The sequence below is a fragment of the Emydura macquarii genome, unplaced genomic scaffold (genome assembly GCF_026122565.2).
Source record: "Emydura macquarii macquarii isolate MOO-44397 ecotype Brisbane River unplaced genomic scaffold, CSIRO-AGI_Emac_v2 contig_2897, whole genome shotgun sequence".
NCBI classification, from domain to species: Eukaryota; Metazoa; Chordata; order Testudines; family Chelidae; genus Emydura; species Emydura macquarii.
The window spans coordinates 40856776-40881753 of record NW_027133034.1 but is presented as its reverse complement, the minus strand read 5'-3'; the positions used below and the strand labels follow the sequence as shown (position 1 = coordinate 40881753).

The window sequence follows — 24978 nt, the reverse complement described above, 5'->3', positions numbered from 1 at the left end:
TAGTTCACCCTTTCCCACCACCCCTAATGGAATGGGTGCACAGACTAAACACAGAAAAAATAATATTTATGAAAGTATCTATATCTATAGATATAGATATATAGTTTATTTTTTTCTGTAAAGGTTCATTTAATTTTATGTTTACATATAAAACAATGAAAAACAAGTTTCTAGTTATATTTTTTTTTCTTTGTACATATTTAAAAATAGATCTATACTATTATCCTATTATCTGAAAATATATATTGTTTACCGCAAGATTAGTTATCACCTGTGGAAATATTTCACTTTTGATACCCTAGTCAAACTGAGGAGTTTCTTCTCACTTTTGTTACGTTCCCTTAGTTGTGAGCATCACATATATGGTAATATATCATTAATTAATCTGGCAATACATAATTAATAAAGGATACTTATTTGACAGAATCAAAATTTTTATGTTGTCCATATATTAGATTTAGCACAAAAATGAATGGAAATATTTGCATGTATAGCCCTTTTTTAAATCTTAAGTTCTGAAAGCATTTTATATATCTTAGTTGCTAACCCACATAATAACACATAGCAAAATGGGACCCAGATTCTTGACTGGCTCTCATGGAAGCTATTGTAAGATAATGATTTTCTATCCTACCTACTTCCAGAGAAAAACAACCTAGTAATTTTGTTAAATCCACATTGGAATTATAAATGAATATACTAAATCATCTATGAAAATAGCCCCTTTCATATATTAGTTCCTACACGACACACATATAAAAATGATATTACACACTAAGTATATAAAACATGCTCTTTCTGCATGAGAGGACACATGATCAAATTGTGGACTCCAAGTTTGCTACTTAAAACAGGGCAGGTAACATCGTAATTGTACCCACTGTATGTCCCTTTTCAAACGGTTACTGTTCTTTTGTACAATGAAGCTAACTTGAAATTTACTTCTAATGGTGAAAACATATTTCCTTTGTGCTCCAAGAATCACGTTGTTCAGCAGAAAGTGCATTCTTGCTGAGCAGTGTAGGTAGAACTGAAAGACCTGTCGTGTGTTAAGATTTGGCTTAACCTCTAAATACTAAAATGAATTTTAACAATAAATCTTTTTATGATTGTGTGTCTTTTTAAATAAAAAAAGTGGTTCTGATATTTTCTTCAGTTTTCACTTACAATGTTTTAAGATATATTAAGAGTGCTTTAAAATTGGTGCTGAAAGAAGAATCAGAATTTAATTACATTAGCCACAGGTGAGCATAGGCTGCAGTTTTCCAATGTGGTATTCCTATGTGAAGATCTTATCATGAGTGAGTACTACGAATTGGCAAAGTGTTCCAGATACATATAGCACAAAATGTAAAGTTCTTTGCTCTTTCAATATTAGAGCTAATAGCATATGATGAACAATGAACTCATATCTGCAGTGCAAGTGGGGAAAAGAACTTATGTAGGTTTGCAAGAACTGGACCACTGAAGGTCTTATAGGTCAGAAACAGAATTTTAAAATCAATCCACAGCTTCACAGGGAACTAGTGTAATGAACAAAGAAACTACAGTATGTTCTGAGGCTTGGGAGCAAGTTAACAACCTGACAGCAGCATTCTTCAAAAGCTCTGCAAAAGTGCCATAGGCCTAGTCAGTGTTTGCATTCCTGAGGCATCCAAAAATATGTATTCCAAGCACTTGGATATATGACTTACCTTCTGCTGATTTTCTCTGTACATCAAAAAAACAGCAGCAACAACAAAGCTTTATTGCCCAAGAATATTCTGTCCCTTTATATTTATGAATATGCTTAAATTCTACTGTAAAGAAATTATACTAAAACCTATTATAATACTAGCAAATAGGAAATCTTCCCATATTTGTAATCCATGCACATGCTTCTGCATTCTACACAAGAATGTGGATTTGTGGCGCTCACAGGATGAATAACTATAAGTGGAATGGGATCAGGCAATTGACTTTCCTCTTGTTCCAGTCCAACAATGCCAGAGGGGAAGCCTAAGATCAGAAGAAAAGTTTCCACCCACTCTCAACTCTCTGTCAGAGGGGGAAATGTAGGTCAGGTTGTGAATTTCCTAAGCCTCTGTCCCATCTGAGGAAGAGATGGGGTGGCTCATGAACAACAGCACAGAACTGCAGGGGACACCCAAACATGGAATCCCAAGCAGTCACTTGTTTTTCTTTTGCCTACACTGCTCCCCACTCCCATTCAATGGCATTACCACACCCCATTACTCATGCATGTAAATCACTATGATCCAGGGACCCTTTGATGCCAGTTGGCAGATGGCATAAGGGTGTCTATAGATTAAAGGGATCCTCTAGGTTTGATGTCTACATAATAGTTAGCCAAAGGCTAGCATGTGAGGACTCTAGTGAGAACCCGTAGCCTGCTGGTCATCATCATCATTGCAAAGGATATTATTTAAAAAGTTATGTATCTATAATGTAAACTGTGTTCCTAAGGTCTGGAAGTTAAGCCAGGTCACCAGGAGGTAGTAAACAGACTCTAGTCAGATAAGGGGTAAAAAACATTCATTTCCCAGGGTGACAGTTGCGTATTGTGTATCTTACAATGTATGTCTATTTGTATATGGAGCCAGCAGCTAATCAAGATTGTAACGTCAACAAGAGATCACAAAATCTACAGGAAGGAACACACAGTTGGAAGCTATACTGTTTATGTCTAAGATCAAAGAATTGGTCTGGTGTATGAGGAGAATGCAAGAAGTTGCACCTAAGCTTCACCTAGTGGACAAGCAACCAGCATGCTTGTCTTAGGAACAGAGGGTTAAAGTCTGCTTGGTTGTTAAGTTCTGGGAGAAAGACTTTGGATGAGCTAACCTTCATGAGACGGGAGAGTGTCTTGCTACTTTAAGTCTAGGCTCTGGAAGGTGTGTTATGATTTTATTTTACATGTAACCAATTGTTTCCAATATTTCTACCTATTTGCTATTACACAAATCTGTTCTTTGATAAATAAACTTGGAGCTGTTTTCACTATAAACAAATCTAAGTGCTGTGAATTGAGTGGAGCAACAGTCCTGAGGTGAAACTGGTAAGCTGTGGTATACTGTTCCTTTGGGAGCAGCAGATATGAGAATTCTGTGTGGGTCCAGTGGATCAGGGGCTGGGCACTCCAGGGAGATGTTTGGGTGATTTGGGGGTTGGAGTGTGCCTCTTGCTTACCTGAAAAGGGGCAGCGGAGCGTAAGTAGGCTGAGAGGGGAGTACTTGTGTTGCCTGTGACTGGTGGAGTCAGTGAGATTGTCCTGGCAGGCACAGCCAAAGCTTCCTCATGCTAAGGGGTGGTGATAACAAGGTGCTTCAAAACCCTGGGTCCCCCCGGAAAGCATCACGATCACGTGTGAAGTCCTCCCCTCAGAAAAATCCCCTTTTGCTTTGGACTCTAAAAAAGTTAACAATTGTAGCTGCTGAAGATACAGTTGCTATCTAATGAGTAAGAGTTAATAAACTGAAGTGGTAAACCAACATGTGAATTATGAAGGTCTTCCCTCACTAATGGGAGTTATTCAGTGTCCCTCAGATGCTCATTATATATTGTTTATACCCAATAGTAAAGTCTGTCATGGCTTCAGTGGCATTAACTGGAAATGATATTCTGTGATCATAGAATAAAAGCTATTGAGAAGTTTTTGTTGTTTATACTCATTAATCTCTGTGTGTGTGTATGTGCACACGCTTACTATTTCTATGAGTAACTATTCACCCTATTTAAAATAGAGAAAACCTTGAAAACATCTTGATGCAGGCTGATTATGAAGAAATAGGAATGTTGACACAAAGGACCAAGTTTGCTCCTAATGTTAATCCACTGACTTCAACAGAGTTACATTACAGACAATACGGGTCAAAAATGTCTAAAATAAATGTAGTCAAGATACAAGGTTCAAATTAAGAAGTAGAACACAAGGCATCTGCTAAGTGCTTTCAACAATGCCTTGGTGTGCCTTATTGTGATGCCAAAATTGCCCTAAGGTAAAAATATGAAGAAGTATACCATCCTTGTATAATAAGAAGTGTTACAGAGGCAGAGTTAGCATTAGTTTTCTGGTATGCAAAAAAGAGAACAATGAATCTGATAATCTGGCTTCTGGTAAATGATGCTAAACCAGTGGCTGTTTGGCTCTTAACTGGGAATACACAATGCAGAATAACAAGACCCTTGAGTTTTGAATGCTTTCAATTATGCCCTCTTGTCTCATTGAGATTACAAAGGAACACTAACGAAAAATTTAAGGAAATATATTTACCAAATATGTTAAAATATTCCTGTTAGTATATTTTCCACCATACAAACAGCTCTTCTAAGCTCATTTTAGCATAGGTTTTAATATACAGAGCCTATAAACTGTTAGTATATACTGTGAATAGCATTTTTTATTCTTAAACACTTTTATCAGGCAAATATATTTTAATCCTGTTATTAAATAGTACACTGGTAATTTTATACTGTCCTATTTAATATTGTAAGAATAATCATAAATCATTAGACGTTATGTAGCACTTTCCATCCAATAATATTAGTATGCTTCACAAATGTTAAGGACTGTGTCTGGTTTTACACAGATTTGCAACTGGGTTAGAAGGTACAAGGAACTTTCTTCCTCCTCCTCCTGGGCAAGGACTGGGAAAATCCTTGAATGCCTGGCCAGTACTTTGAAAAATGAGCACTTAAAGTTAGGCTCCTATCTCCATATTTAGACATCAATTAATGCAGCTGGGTACTCAGCACTTTTGAAAATCTGGCCACTTATTTAGGTGCCTAAATATGAATTCAGTAGCATGACATTAAACACCTGTTTTAGTCCCTGAGTAAAAGAGATGTGCTGAGCTAGCACCACTACAGACACTAGCCTCTCCAAAAGAATCAAATCTTTGCCTTGTACCCTGTATGATACCAGCAAGCTGAGCTGGCTCTATGGAGAGGGCAGAAAACATATTATACCTGTTCAAAAGGTGACACACCAACTGCACTCTAAAGGGCACTGTTTAAGGTAGGTGTTCCTATATGGCAGAGTGTCTTCACCTATCTATGGTTGTGTCCTAAAGCCACAGGTAAGCTTGTGTATGAGAGTATTATTGTATCCATTGTACAGATTGGACAACCGAGGCACAAAGTTGTTAGCTAACTTGCGCAAGGTCACACAGGAAGGCAGCATTAGAGCCAGAATTAGAATCCCGATCTCTAGATTTAACTTCAAGGCAACAGTGTTTTCTGTGGCCTGTTCTATACCCACAAGTTGCACTAGCTTAATTAAATTGATTTAAAAACAGATTTGTTTAACCAGTGTAAAGCTATGGGCTGACACATGCATTGGTTTACAACTGGCTTATATTAGTTTAGCTTACACCAGTAAATTTACTTGAGGAGGAAGATTAAAGAAACACTAATTTCTCTCAGATCCAGAAAATGGAAGTTAATCTAATCAATAAGGTCAACATTTTCAGAAATGATTAGTGATTTAGGTTACTTCCATTTTGGGGGCCCAACTTGAGACATCTTGAAGAGGCTTGATTTTAGAGGGAGGGTGCTCAGTACTTTCCGACAATCTGGCCCCTTTAAGACATCTCAAGTTGGGCTCCCAAAAATGGAGGCACCTCAAATCACTAGTCACCATCTGAAAATCTTGGCCTAAATAACTTTTTCCTTTTTTACCTATAGTATTAATTTTATAAATAAAGTAAACCTATTATTCTGAGTTATTTTAAATAAATGCAGATCTTTGTGGTTTTATGAAACAGCACACGTTCCCTAGTTAGAAACTCACTGTCTTGAGGTACAGTTGTCAGAAACGTGACTGTAAAAATGGCATTGTGAGGTTCCATATTTCTTGTACCTTAATGATTTCCATATTAATTGTGCAGGGACCATCTTTTTGTTCTGCGTTTGTACAGCACCTAGTACAATGGGGTCCTAACCCATTAATGGGGATTCTACCTGCTACCAGAAATAAATAGTAACTAAATAAAATAATAATACTATCTTTTTCTCTTTGTCAACCCTGCATACCTGTGCTCTGAGAGTCAAGTTGGGTTCTTTCCTTCACCTGCAATCAAAGTTATGCTGCTCATGCTATGCCCTGAACTATATCTGTGCCAACCCTGTCTTCCAATTATGTCCTCATTATCATCTATTCAGCCTCATTTTTTCCAGTGGGCTTGCACAAGTGTAACTCATAGCAATTTAGTAAACAATTCTGTTGCTTTATGAGAAGCAATAGAATCCAGCTCATTTCTCCCATAATTGTGTTGGCTCTGCCATGCTGCTGTGTTAAAATCCCAACATATTTTAAGATTTCAACAAAGTTTTGCTGAACCAAAGTGGGTAAAATTAACAAATTTATTTTAACCTATAAACATGGTACATTGTGTCCTCTGCTTTTTACACAACTTACATTATATGAAGGAACCACAGGGGCACAGGGTGTCCAAATTACCATGCTTAACAAACATATACAACATGTAAGGCCTAGCTAGCTACATATACACAGTGCTGCCCCGGATTCTGGAGGCTTCTGAAACAAAACACAGAGATGATGACTCACAGGCTATTTAAAGGGATACTACCCAATTCCTATATACTACAATACATAAAATTGTTGTTAAAGAAGAAGATAACATAAGAATGGCCGTACTGAGTCAGACCAATGGTCAATCTAGCCCAGTATCCTGTCTTCCAACAGTGGCCAATGCCAGGTGCTTCAGAGGGAATGAACAGAACAAGTAATCATAAAGTGATCCATCCCATCAGCCATTCCCAGCCTCTGGCAAACAGCAATCCCTGCCTATCCTGGCTAATAGCCATTGATGGATCTATCTTCCATGACCTTACCTAGTCCTTTTTTGAACCCTATTGTAGTCTTGGCCTTCAACATATCCTCTGGCAAGCAGTTTTACAGGTTGACTATGTATTGTGTGAAGAAATGCTTCCTTTTGTTGGTTTTAAACCTGCTGCCTTCTAGTTTCATTTGGTGACCCCTAGTTTTTGTGTTATGAAAAGGAGTAAATAACACTTCTTTTTTTACTTTCTCCACACCAGTCATGATTTTATAGATCTCTATCATGTTCCCTCTTAGTTGTTTCTTTTCCAAGCTAAGAAGTCCCAGTCTTATTAATCTCTTCTTATTGGAAGCTTTTCCATACCCCTAATCATTTTAGTTGTCCTTTTCTGTACCTTTTCCAACTCCAATTATCTTTTTTGAGGTGGGGCAACCCAGATATGCAGCAGTATTCTAGATGTGGGCGTACCATGCATGGATTTATACAGAGGCAATACGATATTTTCTGTCTTGTTATCTATCCCTTTCCTAATGATTCCCAACATTCTATTAACTTTTTTTTATTGCTGCTGCACATTGAGTGGCTATTTTCAGAGAACTATTCACAATGACTCTTTCTTGAGTGGTAACAGCTGATTTAGACCCCATCTCAGGTCACCCAGGGTAAGAGGGAGTTAAATGTGTGATTATGTATGTTTAGACCTAGAAATAGTTTTATATGGAAATTTTCTAGTATCCTGAAAAAAATCAGTAACTGTTATGCAACCCATTTGGAAGGTTCTTAGTAATTCTCATGAAGACATTATCTGCATTTATAGTAACCACAAATTAACTTTTTTAACAAGACACTGTTCTTTGGATGTTGGGATTTGAGCAGAACAGCCTCCTTCACTGAAAAATGATGTCTTTCAGCATTGGGGAAAAAGACCAACCTTTTCCTAACAATGACTGACCACACTGAAGAAAGAAGGACTAGTGTTAGCCAACCAGTTGTCACATCGTACCTCATTGATAGCACCTGTTTCTGTCTCCTGTGGAAGTTCAATCCTATTCTGCTGTGCATCCCTCTTTCTTTTCTTTTTACCCTTTCTGTCCTATCATGTTTATTTTTTCAGGACTTCCAGTCTCATCTACCATTCCAGCTGACTAGAGGACTGCCTTCTGGCTGTAAGAAATGAGCTCAGCTCGATCCTGATATATATAGGAAAACTGTTGAGGAAAAGGAGAAAAGGCTCTGGTTTCACTGCTGCAACCCCAACAATATGAGCAATATGACCAGATGCTGACCCGGTGTGGAGAGAAAGATAGAACAGCTAAGTCTCCGACTGCAGAATCCTTTGAGCTTTCTGCTGTCAAACGCTACCACAAAAGGGATTTCTTCCTTCCTACTTTTCTCTTCCCCGAGGTGTATGTATGTCTAAATGTTCTACTGTTAATTGTAATTGGATCCACTCTTTTGTGAGTGTTTAATAAATATTTCAAATATGGATGGGTTGCCTATAGAAAAAAGCAAAACCAAGTCCCTTGTGCAAACCTATGTACTCAAGTTAGCTGCCAATTGTGGAATATTAGTTCAATAATGCCTTGAAAATCCCAGTACTCATTAAATACAACAATACTAACAAGAACCAAAAGTAATAAAAACTTATTTTAATCATCAATGGAAGCAGATATGATTGTGAATACACATAGGCTATAGTACAATCTACCCACATAAAGGCCAAGAAATTGGGTTATAGACTGATTAACTTTGGAAGAACTGGGGAAATGAAACCCATTTCCCAGCTCACAACCAGGGAGTGGGATTAATGTGCAGCACTCACAGGTGGCTATTCTAGCCTTTGGGTGGGAATAGTAGCCACAGCACCTTCACATCACATAATCAGTGGTTTGTGTCCACTGTCCATTTTCCTGCATGCAGCGCATTTTAGAGTCTCAAAGGGTACATAGAGCCTTGCGCTATCTCTCTTTACTGCTGTGGAGTTTCAACCAGGGAGCAGACCTGTGGTTACAGTGATGCCATTTTTATACAATGTTGCCACTTTTAAGAGTAGAACTGCACTTTATAAACATTGTAAATCATATTGGTAATCCCTTGGTAAACTATATCTAATTTACAAACCTCAGTGTAACAAACATACAGGAGTGAGAAATTAGAATGTTTGAAGCTGATTGGACACACACAGCTGAGACAGTTACCACACAGCGTTTTTAAATTCTGTTTTCTTCTTTTTGTCCAAATCTCCTGAGTATTTTTTATCTTTACTACATCTGCATGAGTGCTTATGTAACACTTATTATTAGCGCCTCACTTAAAAACTCTTGTAAGTTTTTCAGCAACAGCACTTCCCTGATGCTTCCATTATGCTCTAAGATTACAACAGTACTAGACCTCATTTCTCCATTTGTCTTTCATTCTAATGTCCTGAAAAAGCGAGAAGAGGTCTAATAACTGAGCACTAATTATTATAACAAATCAAACAGTAGTCCTGGGAATTCAGTCACAATCTCTTGTGGGCACTGAGATCTTAAAACTCTCTGTATCTTCCTCTGTCATGTTCAATCATCATTGCAGTATACTTTTTAAAAATTAATTTTCTATAAGAAAATGGATCTAAACAGAGCAAACAATGGCCTTCTTCTGAATGTTAGACTTAGCATAGAAGGAATAAAATGACATGTTGCCTTTTGGTATGTCTGATCAATATTTACTGTCAACTTCAACTCACATTTATATAATATGAATATTTTAAAACAAACTCATTACTATATCTGAGTACTTCCTTGAGTCAATATTCACAACCCTCTCCCCCACCATATTCCTTTAAATGTAGATGGTTGCTTTTTAGCCATCTGTCCATATAGTGGATGAGCAGAAAATCAGATAATAATGGGAAACTAAAGTGATTAGATGGCTTTGATTTTGGATATTATTTATTCCATAGCAAGAAAGACTATTCTGAATTTACTAGCAGAACATTGGTAAGAGTTGTTATTTTAAAAATGGGATGATCACCTTCTCATTTTTACATTATCAGCCAACATGTCTTTTGCTTTACAATTGGGTTAAATACAAAACAAAATATATCTTGTTATAGAAAAAGATAAAAGTCTGGAGAAATGCTGAAACATATAAGGGTCATTTTTGGTGGTTCAAAATGAAGTTATATATGCAAATGAAAGCTACAATTACAAATGTTAAAGTAAAGCTGATGGTACATACTTAAAATTATCTCATATTTATGTTTCCCCTTGTAGTTGCCTAGGGTTGTGTTACTGTGTTTGTCTGTCCTACATGTGCTACTAGGCAGTTTGCCAGTCGTGGGCATTGTATTTCATCTCAGATACCTCGTGGCTCTGCCTGCCGGCCCTGAAAGGGGAGTTAATGTTAGTCTGTTGTCTCTAGAACAGTACCTTTGAGTAGGGAGAGTAGCATGACACCAGACAGTTCTGTCCTCTGCCTCTCACCTGTAACAAATGTTTGGTATCTCTACCCTGCAACATCTGACCTGCTCAGAACCCCTCATCCATGCTCTGGAGTAACCTGTTGGTCACTGCGTATAACACGTCCCCTTTTTATGTGAGTCTGTTACAGCCATCAACTAAACAGCCTGACTTTTTAGTTCAAAGCTGTAAAGAATGATTTTAGCTCTAGAAGTCCCCGGTTCAATTCCCAGTGTGTTAGCCAAGATGACTACCACACTGGCGTTGCATATTGTTAGCAAGAAATGGTATGCAATATGTCACTGAGTTTGCACCATTTTTGGTCATTTTATATTTATTTATTAGCATATATTGTACTTTCTGTTTATTTACCATTGTGTGTTGGATTATTGTTCATCCGTTCCTGGAGTTTAGAATGGGTATGAACCTTCTGTCACAATTTGATTTATTTGGGTGAAGAGCAAGTAGCCCATACAGTAGGGCTAATCAGAATTAATTAGGCAAAATTAGAAAGTTGAAACTGGGTTAGATGGTCTCTGTTTCCCATCTGATCATTCTAAAGTTAGAAAATTAGTTCAAACCACAGGATGTTTGTGGTACCTACCAATAGACGCTGCCAGGGATTAGTGTGATGATAGTTTTAATGCCCTCCAGGAGAGAAAAAATATTATCTGATTTGCAATCTGGGGATGATGGGTAGGCCTGGAAGGCTGTTTGCCAAACAGACCTAAAATCATGCAGGAGACCTTCAGGGCGGAAGGGGAGAGGTGCCATTTGGTTCTGCTCAGATAGGTTCAAGAATTTGCTCTTGGTTAATGACTTTCTATGCTGTAAGGATTATTTGCATACATTGTTGTTGCTATACCTGTTTGAATAAAGTTACAGCTTTTATGCCATATTCCTTAGAACTGTCTCCTATAGATGTGTTTGTAGGAACTGACCCTTCATCTCACTATATAAATTGTGGTTTATGTCGCAAAATATTTTTAAATTTCACAAATTAGTGCATCTGTTTAATATGTGTACATTCCTCATTTTAGCCCTTTAAAGATTACTAACTGCAACTACAGAAAATGCTTCTAAAAGGAGAGGATGAAGCTAAACCCTGAACAATTACGTTTAATTATTAGCATTAGAGCTTGTTGAAATTTTTAAAAAGTCAGTATTTTTTCAAATTGACTTAAAAAAAAAAAAAAAAAAAAAAAAAAAAAAGCTCTAATGAGCATTTAAGAACCTACTGAAAATTCAAATATCCCGTGATTCAGTCATATATATATACATATCTGTACAGATATATATATCTGTACAGAACTGTAAAAACAACATTTTAATATGTCGATGTAGATCCATAGATACAGATATCCAAAGCAGAATAGTTATAGTCTCCTGGTTCTGTTCTCACAGTATGTACATAACTGTAGTAAAATCAAGGCTCAAATTGATGGGAAAAGCTTTGTTCCTATTGTTAAATACAATGAAGGATTTAGTATATAATTTGTCCCCTCCCCCGCCCCAAAAATATTTTTCCGGCTTCCCTGCTTTCCCACTGCACTGGATCTACTGGTGAAGAGTGGTTGCAAAGCCAGTGGATCTTCCCACAGATAATACCTCAACAATAATAGCCAGTGAGTTAGGCCTGTGGAACAACCCCCCACTTTCAGCCCCCAGTATAGGATTGCCCTGGGGGTGCAGGTAGGGAGGAAGGAGATGTGTTGAGGGAAGCAGGGTGCAGCCAGAGGCACTGTGCTCTGGCTATTCTGGGATGCTGCCATGGCCCATAGAGGACCTTAGCAATAGAGCTAAATTAGAACAGCCCCCTGCATCAGCCCTAGAATCCAAGAGCAGCCATGGTGGCTTTGTGTCCTGAGCACAGCTTGGCTGGACTGGAGAATCTGGGCTTTAAGGCTGTGCCTGGGTAAGACTTGCAGGATTTAGCCTGAGAGAGAAAATGTTTCTTTGCTAAATGTTTACCATTCCAGTGCTGAGGATAACACTAGTGCCTGATGAAACTCTGATCCAGCCAAGACCCTCTGCCACTGACATCAGAAATTGTTTTCCCCGAGAAAAGAGGAATGTGGGAGCTTCAGTGGCATAATGGCAATGGCAGTGGAATTCTGAGGTCCATTTACACCATGGGTGTTTCATCTTAGATTAATTATCAATGCTTGGAAGATCATTCCCAGTAAGAAAGGCAGACTCATGGAACCATTGGTGAAGAAGAGTTTCCCTTGTGCGTGGATGACGCAGGAGACGAACGCTTATTGAAACATGAGGGCTACAGGAGGTTTTGGTGGAGGAGTTTTTCTTATTACTGATAATGGCTGTGACTGAGGCAGGGGGGCAGGGAGGAGCTACTGAACCTGAGGAAAGGGCTGCTGAATTTACTCCTCAAAAAAATCCTGTTGCTGGTCTAGGGGATTACAGAGCACGTGAGGCAGGGAAAGCAGCAGGAGGATTTACTTTGGATGTGACGTACCAAATGGATTATTGAACCTGTGACATAGTAGAAAGCAGATTACAAGGAACATTAAGAAACATTTCATGGCAGTAATACTGCATATGCATTGCATCATCAGAATCCTGGAGACCTTGGGTCTCTAATGATTTTAGTCTGCTAAGAAGTGTTCTAAAGAAATACAAAGAATTACGGAGAGTGACAGTGCTTTAACAAGACAAATGTTTGCCTCCCAGATGCCCCGTATCAGGCAAGATTAAACTGTTTGAAGATGGTGCTGTGTCAGTACCGGAAGAAAGTGGATATTGTGAGCAAATCGACTGTCACAGATGATTTGACAAATTCTGATTTGCTTGTAGGAAAATGTCTGTTAATCCTATTAGGGAGGAAGAGACAGAGTGAGTGAAACTCAGTTACTTGGAGCTGCTATAAAAGTTCGGATCTGATTTATTTTCACACCTGTCTTTTTTGCCCTTCCAATGCTGTTAATAAAAGTTCCTGTACTTCAGGTGTCCAATCGAAGAATCTGTTCCTCTGAACTTCTCGGGCAGGGGCGGGAGCCCTTCACTCGAGAGCTGCCTGTTTTAGCTGCAGATTCCCCCTTTCTTCACGTCCTCAGCCTAGAGAAAGTGAGAGAGAAAGTTGACCTTTCCCTGTAGGCGCTTAGGAAACGTTGGTTTTAACCCTCCTTCCCGGGAGTTTGGCTGTGCCACCGGCAAGGACTGATTTAGAGCCCTTGCTATGGCCTGAGATGGAGACACATTCATTCTCATTTACATGTTTCTTTCTATACACACAGGGGGATGGGATGCATTTTACACTACTTAAGGCCAGTTTTCAGCATCAAATGTTATCTACATCAGCCTTTCAGCGGGAAGTCAATACTGCTGGGGTTGCAGGCTGGAGCTTTGCCCTGTCTATGATGATTTATAATATGTTACTGAGGAAGCTAATATTTCCCTTGTATTAGCCTGTTTGGTATTTATATATGTTGATTCTGATAGAGCAGTGTGGCCTTTAGGTTTGTACATGTCTACTGCACCCTTAATCGCGTTAGGCAACGTGTCGTTTGTCTTCGGGGTTTAGCTGGGAGATGGTTAAGGACAATACCCAAAGTTGCAGTTGTTTGGGTTTTTTTAACTATTGGGTTAAATAATAAAAGAAGCAAAACAACCGGATATTTCTTTTTAAACTATCTGGCTTCGGATGTTTAATGAGTGGTCAAAGGCATGCCCCCAGCATGTCATGTAAACGTGTGGTGTACTGTGCAAACTCTGTATATTTAAAAAAAAATCCAGACCAACAGGGCAATGTGGACTCCTCTAGTGTGTAATATACAAGTTAGTGCACAATGATGTAACCTCACATGTAGCTCTCCCGAAGTGGTGCTGGAGCTCATTGATGAGATTAAGGCAAAAGGAGCGAGGGATCAGGGGTGTTTCAGTTTCAAATCCAATCCGCTGATCTTTTTGAAAATTGAAGTTAGAAATAAAGGACCAGACCGTCTCTTCTCTCCCCCCCCCCAATTATTTGCCGAATTGTTCCCATGCCCTCAGTGCGGTTATGTGCAGAGTAAAGAGCTGCTCAGTGTGAGTAAAAGTGGCAGAATCTGGCCCTACATTTTCGCACAAGAACGCGTCCTAGTGTTTACGGTTTGGGGGCTGAGTGGATAGTTTGTGTGCGTTTGGCCTTTTTTTGTTTTTTCCCCTTTGAGTCTGACTGGCATTTTACTTCTTGTGGACCAGAGTAATCCTGTAACTTTTGAAGTTGTGCAGTCAGATTCTAGACCCAAGATAAATCGCCTGTTAGATTGCAAAGGTTTATTCCATGCTTTCACTCTTCGTGTTTTTTTATATCTTCAGATATCTATAGAGATGGAGTCCATAAGAAATTTCCCTGGAAAAACAGGCAGCATGTGTGCTGTACATAAGGTTTTGCTGCCTTTTGCTAAGCATTAAAATATTACGTTTATTATTGCTAATGCCTGTAATAATGTGGACTGCATTAAAGTTCAAGGGATTTTTACCCACCTTCAGCTAACATTCATAGAAAATTTAGCTACATTTTGTACACACTCAAATTGATGGATCTCTTTTTTCGTTTTGTTTAGCAAAGGCTGATTTTGAACTGGAGGGACATTACAGTTGTCTTGTCAGTTAGTGTGATTTGAAAGTGAGTCTGTGTAGTGCTTTAGCCTGCCCTCAGCAATCAGGCTTTAGACTCACGAGGCTTTGATTGTAGGAGTTGCCTTATTTGCATTGATGAGGATGAGCCAGCTGCTGGAGCATACAGAACTGCACCTGACACAATCACTGAGTTCAGGATTAGCACAGGGAATCAGGAATCCACTAGGCTATATGGCAATCTCAGCCCTACATTAGAGTCACTCATGCAAAATGACCCAAATTTGCAAGGAACACAATTAGCAATCCAAAAATGCATGTTAATTTAGGGGCTGGCATTTTCTTGCGTTTTATTTATTAAATATAACGATTATATGCAGTTTAGTATGCAAGGCTGAGAAAGCATATTGCGCTTTCCCCTGCCCCCGCCCCGAACCCCGATAAACGCGAACTATTAGATCCCCCCTTATATTTGGAAAGGCACTAACTACATTTTGTATTCTGCAATACAAAGGCTCTTTTTCTGCTATTTGCTCGCAATAACAAAATAAGAAGCAGCCGTTTTTAAAGGATCATTTCAGATTTAAAAGATAAAAATCCTTCTGTACAGTTTTCCTCATATGTTCAAAACACACACACACCTTTATCACTCGCCACTCATCTTCATAATAGGTCAATCGGAGGAGGTTTCATCAAAGTTAAACTGGTTGTGTTACAACCTAACAAAGTAAGGTTTTCTTCCCCACAAGGTTGTTGAGCATATAATATAAAGCAAAACCCGAGGTTTATTTGCCCAAGAATATAGTGTTTATAGGTATTGAAATTCTCACTTAGGCTTTGAAAAAAAAACATTTTGCAAAAACTGAATAAGTGATAATTCGGAGCAAAAGCTCGCAGTTCAAAAGCTAAAGCTCCCATTGGAGAACAGAAAATTTAATGAGCTTTTAATGGAATGCAATGCTCAGAGTAGTAAATTATTTGTTAGTTGACGATGCAATCAGCATGCTGATTAAGGTAGCTTGGTTTTTTTTACTAAACATTAACTGAATGAAAACGGTTAGTCCTTGTTGTTCTGCTTGGGGGGCTTTGGTGAAGCAAATGGACTTTCAGAACAGAGATTGTCAATAAAGGTGAGTGCACTCCAGGTGTCATTTGAATATGGTGATAAAATACTTCTGATAAATATTTAAAAGCATTTTAAATCCACAATGTTCGCCTCGTGTATTGTGAACTCTGTTTAAAGAAACAGTGGGCCTAGAAAGGCCTCAGGACAGATCCTCTTTCTCGCTCTAGAAATATAGCTATACCTTATATTTCATTTGCTATTTAAAAAAATTGATACCTTCAAAATGCAGGTTTAAACATAAATGTATGTAAATTATAGATTTTGCAGAAGTGAGCCTGCAATAAGACACAAAAATTACTGGGACACTAAAGAAAGAATGACTGTTCCCTGGCTAGATTAGAAGGAAAAGTATAATTCAGTCATTTTAAATCTACCTGAATTGTATATGTAAAAAAATTAAATAATTGTAAACCTATTTAAAATTTTTGCTGAAGAAGATGTTCTTCTGAAGGAAACCCCATTTTTATATTTCAATTATATGGCTTCTTGTACTGAACTCCGGGGGGTGGGGGGGCAGTGGCATTAACACCACAATGGAGAGGCTGTTTATTGTTCTCTTTCGTCTGTTGACTGTAAATATTTAGTCCATTGAATCTTTAGACAAGTTGTGAATTGCATAGATCATTTCACGTATTGACTGTGCTTCTGTTTTGAAACAATGTTTATCCTTTTGGTCATATGTTTGCTTTGGTCTATAGATTTAGAGACAAAGGGGAATCTTTAAAAAAAAATGAAGAATTATAGACGAGGGGCTTTCCATTTCATGTTAACAACTACAAAGTTCTTCTTCTATAAATCCCAATTAGCTTAATCATCGCGTTGTCCACTAACACTGATCGGATGCCCTTAAAATCCGATAAATAACTATCTATGTGTTTTAACTATTCCTGTTTATGACCCAAGAGGTTAAAAGCCTTTGACTGGCATTTGACTTCTGACCTCATATAAATGTTATCTTATCAGTTCCTGCTTGTTAGCTTGTATTGAGTGCCTGTCCCTGATGGCTTTTAGATAAAGGGGGTTTTATTATATTTCCTATTGATACTGAACCATTTGCTTTGTTCTTAGTATGTAGTTTCAGCCCACACGGTAACCTTGTAACCTAACAGTTTTGCTGAATGAGCAATCCAAACTATTTACAGTTTGTATTCAGACTTATTTTTATTTTAGCTCACTGGGCTGAATCTAATGATATTGTCATGTGGCTTTTGTTTTGTTTTTATTAATAGCCTTAAAATTTAGATCATATTTACAAACTAAACTCTGAATATCAGAGATTATTTTTATAGGCAATTTAAAATAATTGTAGGTTTGGTCAAGGTGAGATGAGTTAATCAGATCATGTCTGGAAATCTTGTCTACCAAAATCTGAGGAGTCTTGATGAAAGAGCCATCCGATATATTTTTAAATTCTCAGATATATTATTTTAACGTGCTGTTTTCTAATCTTTTAAAAGAAAATAATAGTGTAATGTTATCCACGTCTTCCCTTGCTGTGCACTGCATAATAGCGCCAGGATCTCTTTTTCTTTGCGTGTTCATCTGTTGTACTGTGTGTGTCACACATATAGACTCGTATACATCGATATGATGACTAATATGTACAGAAGGCAGTGCTAGTCAGATATATATATATATATATATAATATGTAATGTACACTTGTATTTCTATACACCTAAATTTATTTAATAAATTTTATTATCATTACTTGCAATTGGGTTTGGGGTTTTTTTTTTTTTTTTTTTTTTTTGAAGGGGGGGGGGGTGGGAGGAACAGCTCTAGTTCCTCAATCTGATTTGCAAAAGAATAATGTATTGCTAAAGAATATCTTAGATTGATTTTCCTGTAGAAATTGGGCTATAATCATAGGGAATGAATGAAAAGGCAGCCATCTTGTGGGTATCATCTTGTACTTTTTATCCTTAATTCTTTTCCAGTCAGCCTTTCTTTGAGTGTAATATTGCCTTTTCACCTTAATTAGTCCCGAAGACAATACATGATAGATAAAAATATATTTACATCATTCCTTATGCTAGAGGGAAAGTTGCATTCCCCTTTGGCACTTCAAGCAACCACTGTCTAGTGGTTACAAGCAAACTACGTCTGCCTTGATATTTACTCATACATATGAATGAAACATCATTTTTGCATTGTAAGGATCTGTGTTGAAACGAATTTACAAAAAGCAAATATGTAAGCAAAATGTTATTCTTAGGAACCAGATTAATTTGTCTGCAAACTAATATGCAGATATACCACCCGAGAAAGACAGAATAGGAAATCTGCTAGATGTTTCCATTTCCAAATTAACTTTGGGCTGTCTGGTTTTATGATACCTATTGGCGTATTAATTAGTTATTATTTTAATTATTAATTCTACCTGCGTTGGAAACTGATCAGCGTGAGTGCTGTCAGTATAGATCATATTTTAGTAAATAGTATACTTAATTCCAATTCCAACTTTATATTTCAACTATTTTATTTTTAATTTTGGACACAGGTTAAATATATCAACTGCAAAAAGAAAAATATTCAAAAAGAACACTGGTTCCTATGTACATTAAGGATATGATCAAGTTTTATCTTCTGCGTTCATAAACAAAAATTCTGCAATGTTAAAAATGGTTAAAGATGAAAACCAGAAATATTAGATCAAAGTTATTCCAGTAAATATGTGAGAAATACCGGCTGGAGGTATTCATCAATGGGAAAAAATGTAGTCAGTGCTACAGTCATTTAACATGCAGACAAGTTGGTTCAGTATAAATAGCCATAGAGTTTACTGATTATGCCATTATTGGCAAATTACAAATAAACTTTAAAGAGTAGCTTGAAAAGTATCAGGGGGTTGTTTGGAAACCTGAGGAAATACATTGGAGATTAATTTTTAATTTTTCTTTCTAAAAACCAGTCTTGAAAGGCAAAACAAAATAGCAGCACTAATTAATGTGTGTTTGTTCAGCACTTTGTAAATGCAAAGCTCTGTCGAAGTGCTCAGTGTTATTGATAACTCTGAGGACACAGATAATTCGTGGCTCTGGTGTTTTCAGAAAAATGATATACACACAAAGTCTACTTTCCATCCTCCGGGAAACATAAACGAAACTTTTATTCCTTCTATTTCGGGGGCGAAAATTTTGAAGGTTTTGCAGAGGTAACTGGTGAGATCTATTTCCAGGAGGAAAAATAACTGCGGATTAGGAGGGAAACGATACTTCCTCCAAGAAACCACTTTCTAGTGTGTCTTAATAGTGTAATAGACAAAAGGGACTTTTACACTCTTTTACTTATCAGGTAGTCCCTTTGAGTCTTCTTTGGTATGGACAGCACCATACTCTAATGACATTTAACCATGGGGAAAATGGTTTGTTTAATTTCTAGTGAATGTGGAATTAGAATAAATACGTTTCACATCTATAGTTCATTTTATTTTGTTAGGCCACTAAAAAGTCATTCTAGTTCAACAGTACCATAAACTGAGGAAGTGTGGATCGAGACAGAACTCTTTAATTACTGTGTTCTATTACTTGCCCTAACATAGTATGAACATACAAAGAGAAATGCTGCTTTTTGTCTCCAAACACTAAACTTATTGTTGGTCTAGAGAATGTTGTACAGTGTTCTTCTAACTTTGCAGTACCTTATGCGCTTGCTTTTTATTCGTCAGCTATGGTATTAATTCATGTGGCAGGCTTTCCTCCTTTCTATCTTGAATACGAACAGATCACACCCTACAACGGATTCATTTCCTTGTATGCGTTCTCATACTCATTAACTCATTCTCTTCCTTTTAATGTTATAAGCATTTCATGTTCCGTAGAGTGATGTGCCTATTTCTCCGAATCTGTTCATAATCCGACTCCAAGCCCAAGATATTCTCGACTCTCTAAATTCAGATCCCTTATCTGATTGTCTCACCACTTACAAAAAAGGACAAATGAAGCTGTGATTCTTCTCAGGTGATGCACCTTCCCCACCAAAGAGCCCCAGTTGCAATGCAGGAAACTAACAAAACAAGTTTGTAAGATGATCGTGCTGAATTTTCGAAAGATGTAAAAAGGCCCCTTGGTATAAAGTCCCCCCTAAATCATTTTCCCGGCTAAAAGAGAGGAAGGTAGCTAGAAAGTCGGGTGAGACAAGTAAATCTTGTCCCGGGCTTTGTTCGGGCTAAGGGTGAGGGGTTGATTCTCAGTAACTCCCAGTGTATAGCCTGTTGTTTATGCCCTGGGCTCCCTGCAGTGTATACCTTGTTGTGTATGAGAGTTGCTGCCACCCTTCCAAAACACCGGGCAGCTCGTGAAAAGTCAAGCACGGAAAAGTCCTGATTTTCATTTAAATAGTCAAAACCATGATGCATTTGGGCCATTATGATAGGACAGCTCCCATGAAAAGATTATTTGAACTACAAAGGCATGCATTTAGGGCTCGCGATGCTGCAAAAGGGCCTGCTCGAAATTAGCAGCCTGTCCTGGTATTTGGAGAGCAAGAGTGACAACTTATTGGAAGTTCTCAAGGAATCATTTATATTTCACACTCCACTAGGCAGCTGATTTGAGATTGTCTGTTAGCATAACAAAGGCTCTGAGCCTGTGAACTTCAGAAACCTTTCGACCTCTTAGCTACTGGCATGAATAGCCCCCAGCCCTGCCTATAGAGATCTCCCAAAGCTCCCCTGTTCGTGGCTAAATTGTTAATCAGGGTAATTTAATATAGTTTTCAATATGCCTCATCTCTTATTGGGCAAGGTATTCACAGATTTCCTCCCCCCTCCCGAAAAAGTTCTCTTTCATTCAAGTGTGAGAGGGGCAGCTGCAGAGAGAACCCACCCCCACTCCCTTCTAGCCCCCCTTGAAGTGCAATGTACAAGAGCAGCCACCACGGTGGAGATCAGAAAGGAAAATTCACAAACAGCAGCAATCTCTTTCCCTGAATTCCAACCTGAACCTGAAATTCCCCACTGTTTATCCTCCCTCCCAAACAGACACAACAAAAAACTCGGGTCCAGCCATAACTGAAGCAATTACAACGCCACAAATACCCATATGCCACACCTCTTCTCTTCCCCACACAATGAAAACCCATCACATACAGCAACAGTCATACAGACACACATAGCCACCTTGCACATTTGCCTCTTTTTACACACACACTCCCTCTCTCTCTCTGTCCTTCTCCAAAAGTACATTTGTTAGCTGACAAGAGACCTAGCACAAATACATTCATTTTAATACAATTAAAATTAAAACCTGAGAGTCTTGGTAGGACTTTATTCAATAGTATGAAAAACGTATACTATTCAGATTTTGCAATACAGATTGATCTCAGAGAAGACAAGAAATGCCTTTCCTTCAGTTTTCTGCAGCTCCGAAGGAAAAAACCCAGCTACAGATATCTCTGCACACAGACACCTTAATACAGGAGCTTATTGCAAATCATGCTTCTGTTTCACATAAAGCTAAATTAGAAGAGCAGTTTCAGCGAAAAAAAATACTGGCATCGCTATTTGCATTTCTCCTACCTCCTCCACAAAATTTAAACAGACTAATCCATGGCTTCCAACTGGGCTAGGGATTTCAAAATTAAAAACTACACTTGATTTTTGTCCTTTCGGATATCTCCCTTTAGTCTATGTGGTTCTTTATGTGTAACTTTTGTCCTTCCCTTTTATTGTCTGAGTTGGGGATCAGTGTATTGCTTGCAGTACATATCTTGATATTCCTGGGACAAATCCCTCTTCCTTCCTCACCCCCCCCCCGCCCCCCAACTCTGTTATTTTGGTTTTCATCTGTGTTATTGAGTCACTGTGTCAACAAAGGTTGCTGAGCCCAAAGTTTTCTTGGTTCAAACTTTACAGAGTGTCAGAGGCATTGATCATTGTGGATCCTCATCCTTTGGTTTCCTGACATCCACTGGATTGCTGGTTACTACTGATCAGAGCTGCTGAAAGGTTGGGGACAGTGCTAGATTATTTGTTTACAATATCAGTGAAATGATCATGGGGACACAGGTCTATTGAAGTCAATAGGAAATTTACCATTGATTTAAACTGCAGCATGTTCAGGACTTAGATACGCAATATTAATAGTTACCTTTATATTTTTAACATCACACACTTTTTACACAATTACTCAGTCTATAATATATTTTAAACCCCTAACATCATGCCCATGTCACATTCATATTTAATAAATTAAGGTGGCTTTGAGAAAAGAACAAAAACCAGAGAAAACAGCCTTGAATATAACATATTGAAATCTCAAAAAATATTTTCAGTGTTTTACTTTCCAAGAAATAAAGCTTTTGGTTTTTTTTGCTTTTTAGATTTTATACGTTATTCTTAATTTTGAATTTCTTCATTTAAAGTTTAACTCTATGCACAGTTCCCTTGATGTAACACTACTGTCTACCACTAATTTCCAGATTTTGGCAAAATATGTGCATAAATGTTTCCAATAAATAGACATAACTGTTACTTTCCATAAAATGTGTCTTGAACAGTTAAAACTGAAATAAAAAAGATTGTGTCTTTTTATAGAAATTTGGGGGAGGGAGGGAACCTCTTGTTTCTTTTAACTATGAGATAGTGAAATGACATCATTTACATTTTTTCCATGCTTTTGGTTGTTATCACTTTTCTTTTTTCATTAGCTTTTTTCCTTCATTAGAATTTATGATCCATAGCCATCATTACACTTTCACATCTCTGAGTTTCTGTTGAATTTTTTTTTTTTTTGAGAGGTTAATAAACATAGAGGAGGAGAAAGGATGTCTTTGCTCTAGAGCATGCAAAGGTACTCTATATTAAAGGTGTTTTTAATTTTTATTTCAAATTATTTCCAGAGCCTTAATCAAAATCATTATAAATGTAGCTAGAAATCAAGTTTATCTGGGATTAAGGAATGATGTGAGTTTCCTCCAAGAAATTAAAGAACTGTTTTGCTGCACATAAGGCTATATTTTCTTTTGGTTGTTTCAAAGCTGCTTCCATATAGTGGTACAGTTTTGGCCTATTGTATTTGGGGGAAAAAGGATGTATATTTGGGATAGTGTTTGACAGGGGGAATGAACGCAGACACCAGAACAATTATATTACAATTCCATTGGGAATGCCAGCACCAAATTTAGCCAGACTGATGGGGCACTGTCTAGACTGTCCCTTTTGTGTATCAGCTGTTTTTTCCCTGCTTTATTGTCCTCTTTGAATGTATGACTTGAACCTGCATATGGATCCCAAACACAACCATTCTTGCATCCATACTTTGCTATAAAAACCTCTTATCAGCATCAGGATAATAATCAAATGCTTTGTGTATATAATACACCCACACTCACAGTTATACTAATAAATAATAGTATTTTATATATATACACAATTATACTATTATTTATTAGTATAGTTGTGTGTGTGTGTGTAAGTGCATATGCAAAAGTGCACTCATACTAATAAATAAGAATATGATATACACACAGTTATTGTACAGTTATTTATATATATACACATATACAACTATACTAATAAATAATAGTATAGTTGTGTGTATATATATAAAATACTATTATTTATTAGTATAGTTGTGTGTGTGTGAGTACATATGCAAAAGTGTACTCATATTTATAATATATACACAATTATTGAACTGTTATTTTTACACACACAACTCCTATAATTAAAATGTAGTTTGGTAGAATTATCAGTTGAGATTGTAAGGCTGATGAATAAGAGACCTATGTGGTAGCTGTGGTTCTGGTGTATATGTACAGAGAAATGTAGATTAGGTAGAAATGTTGCTCTCTTTTCATATACTCCATCTCTTTCCAAAAGAAGATAGGAAATAAATAAAACAAGCAGGTTTTGTGAAGAGGCAATTAGGAACTATCTTACATGTAAATTACAACCTTTCATTTTTGAAAAGGGCAAAGGATAAAAAGCAGGAATATTTATTAAATGTTTACACTGTAATTAACTGCACAGACGGCTCAGTTTTTCACTTTAGACTAAACTTAATATAGATCTGGAATTAGGCCTGTTCTAAAAACCTTACGGAGTGGGGGCTGCTTGTCTGAATTTTTTTTTTCTCCGCAAAAATGTGCAGAAAGAGCTAATATCTGAGGGGAAGTGACTACAAAACTTAATGGTATCAGTTAATGTGCATCATGCCACCCAATCGTGAGGGGGAAAACATTTCTAATAAACTGAAGTCATCATGGCTAGAAACGTCTATTGGAAGAGATCCTTTTTTTTAAACCTCCCAGATAGTATGAGCAAATTATGGGGCACCATTACACATAGTCTGGAAAAATCCATAGTAGCAGGCCCCAGTATATGGAAATGTTCAATTAACTTTCCAACCCCATATCTTCACCATTTGCAAATAGCCCAGTAAGCTTAGGTATGCCCTGAAACTATTTTCTTTTGACTGAGATGTCGTGTTTTGCTTACAGTAAGTTAAGAGCAGCATTAATTTATTATCTGTTTTCTATCATAATCTACTTTGTTTATCAAGAACAGTGAGCATAGTATTTGGGCTATGCTTTGGCTCCTTGCACCTTTCGTTAGACCTTACCCTTTTTGACTTTACCAGTTCTTTACAGGTATGGCAGTGCAATTTATGAAGTAGGATCTGGAGTCAGGTATTGTAGTAGTTAGCGAGGCTCTTCAGCATGCCAGCCATAAGAATATGATTTATGGTGACAAAAGTTCTAGAATATATGCAGCTTCAGTATTTTTTATGTCACCAATGTGTCCCCTTGCACCGCCTGGCACCAAGGGAAACCAAAGAGCAGAAATCCCTGCCAAGAGAAGGTCTAATTCACAGACTTGAGGAGTGATCGCTCTGCAGCATGTTTCTTCCTCTTCCTGTGCTTGCAAAAGCCCTTCATGATACACGCTATACATGACAAGGGCTTCACAGGGTTTTGGCGGCCATGTCAGACAATATGGAAGCAGAATTAGGGCAGTGCCGTGCTACACAAGTAGACATCCGTGAAGAAATTTACTGCTGTTTGCATAGCTCAGTGTTCCAACTG

At 37.6% G+C, this 24978-nt stretch overlaps 1 long non-coding RNA gene across 1 annotated transcript in view; it reads left to right on the top strand.

Moving 5' to 3' along the window:
• The first annotated feature begins 15837 nt into the window (after positions 1–15837).
• Positions 15838–24978, top strand: part of LOC137166936 (uncharacterized) — a 29388-nt gene continuing 20247 nt past the window's right edge. Inside the window, exon 1 of the long non-coding RNA XR_010923886.1 lies at positions 15838–15954. This is a non-coding gene — a long non-coding RNA (uncharacterized lncRNA). The remainder of the gene's footprint in view (positions 15955–24978) is intronic.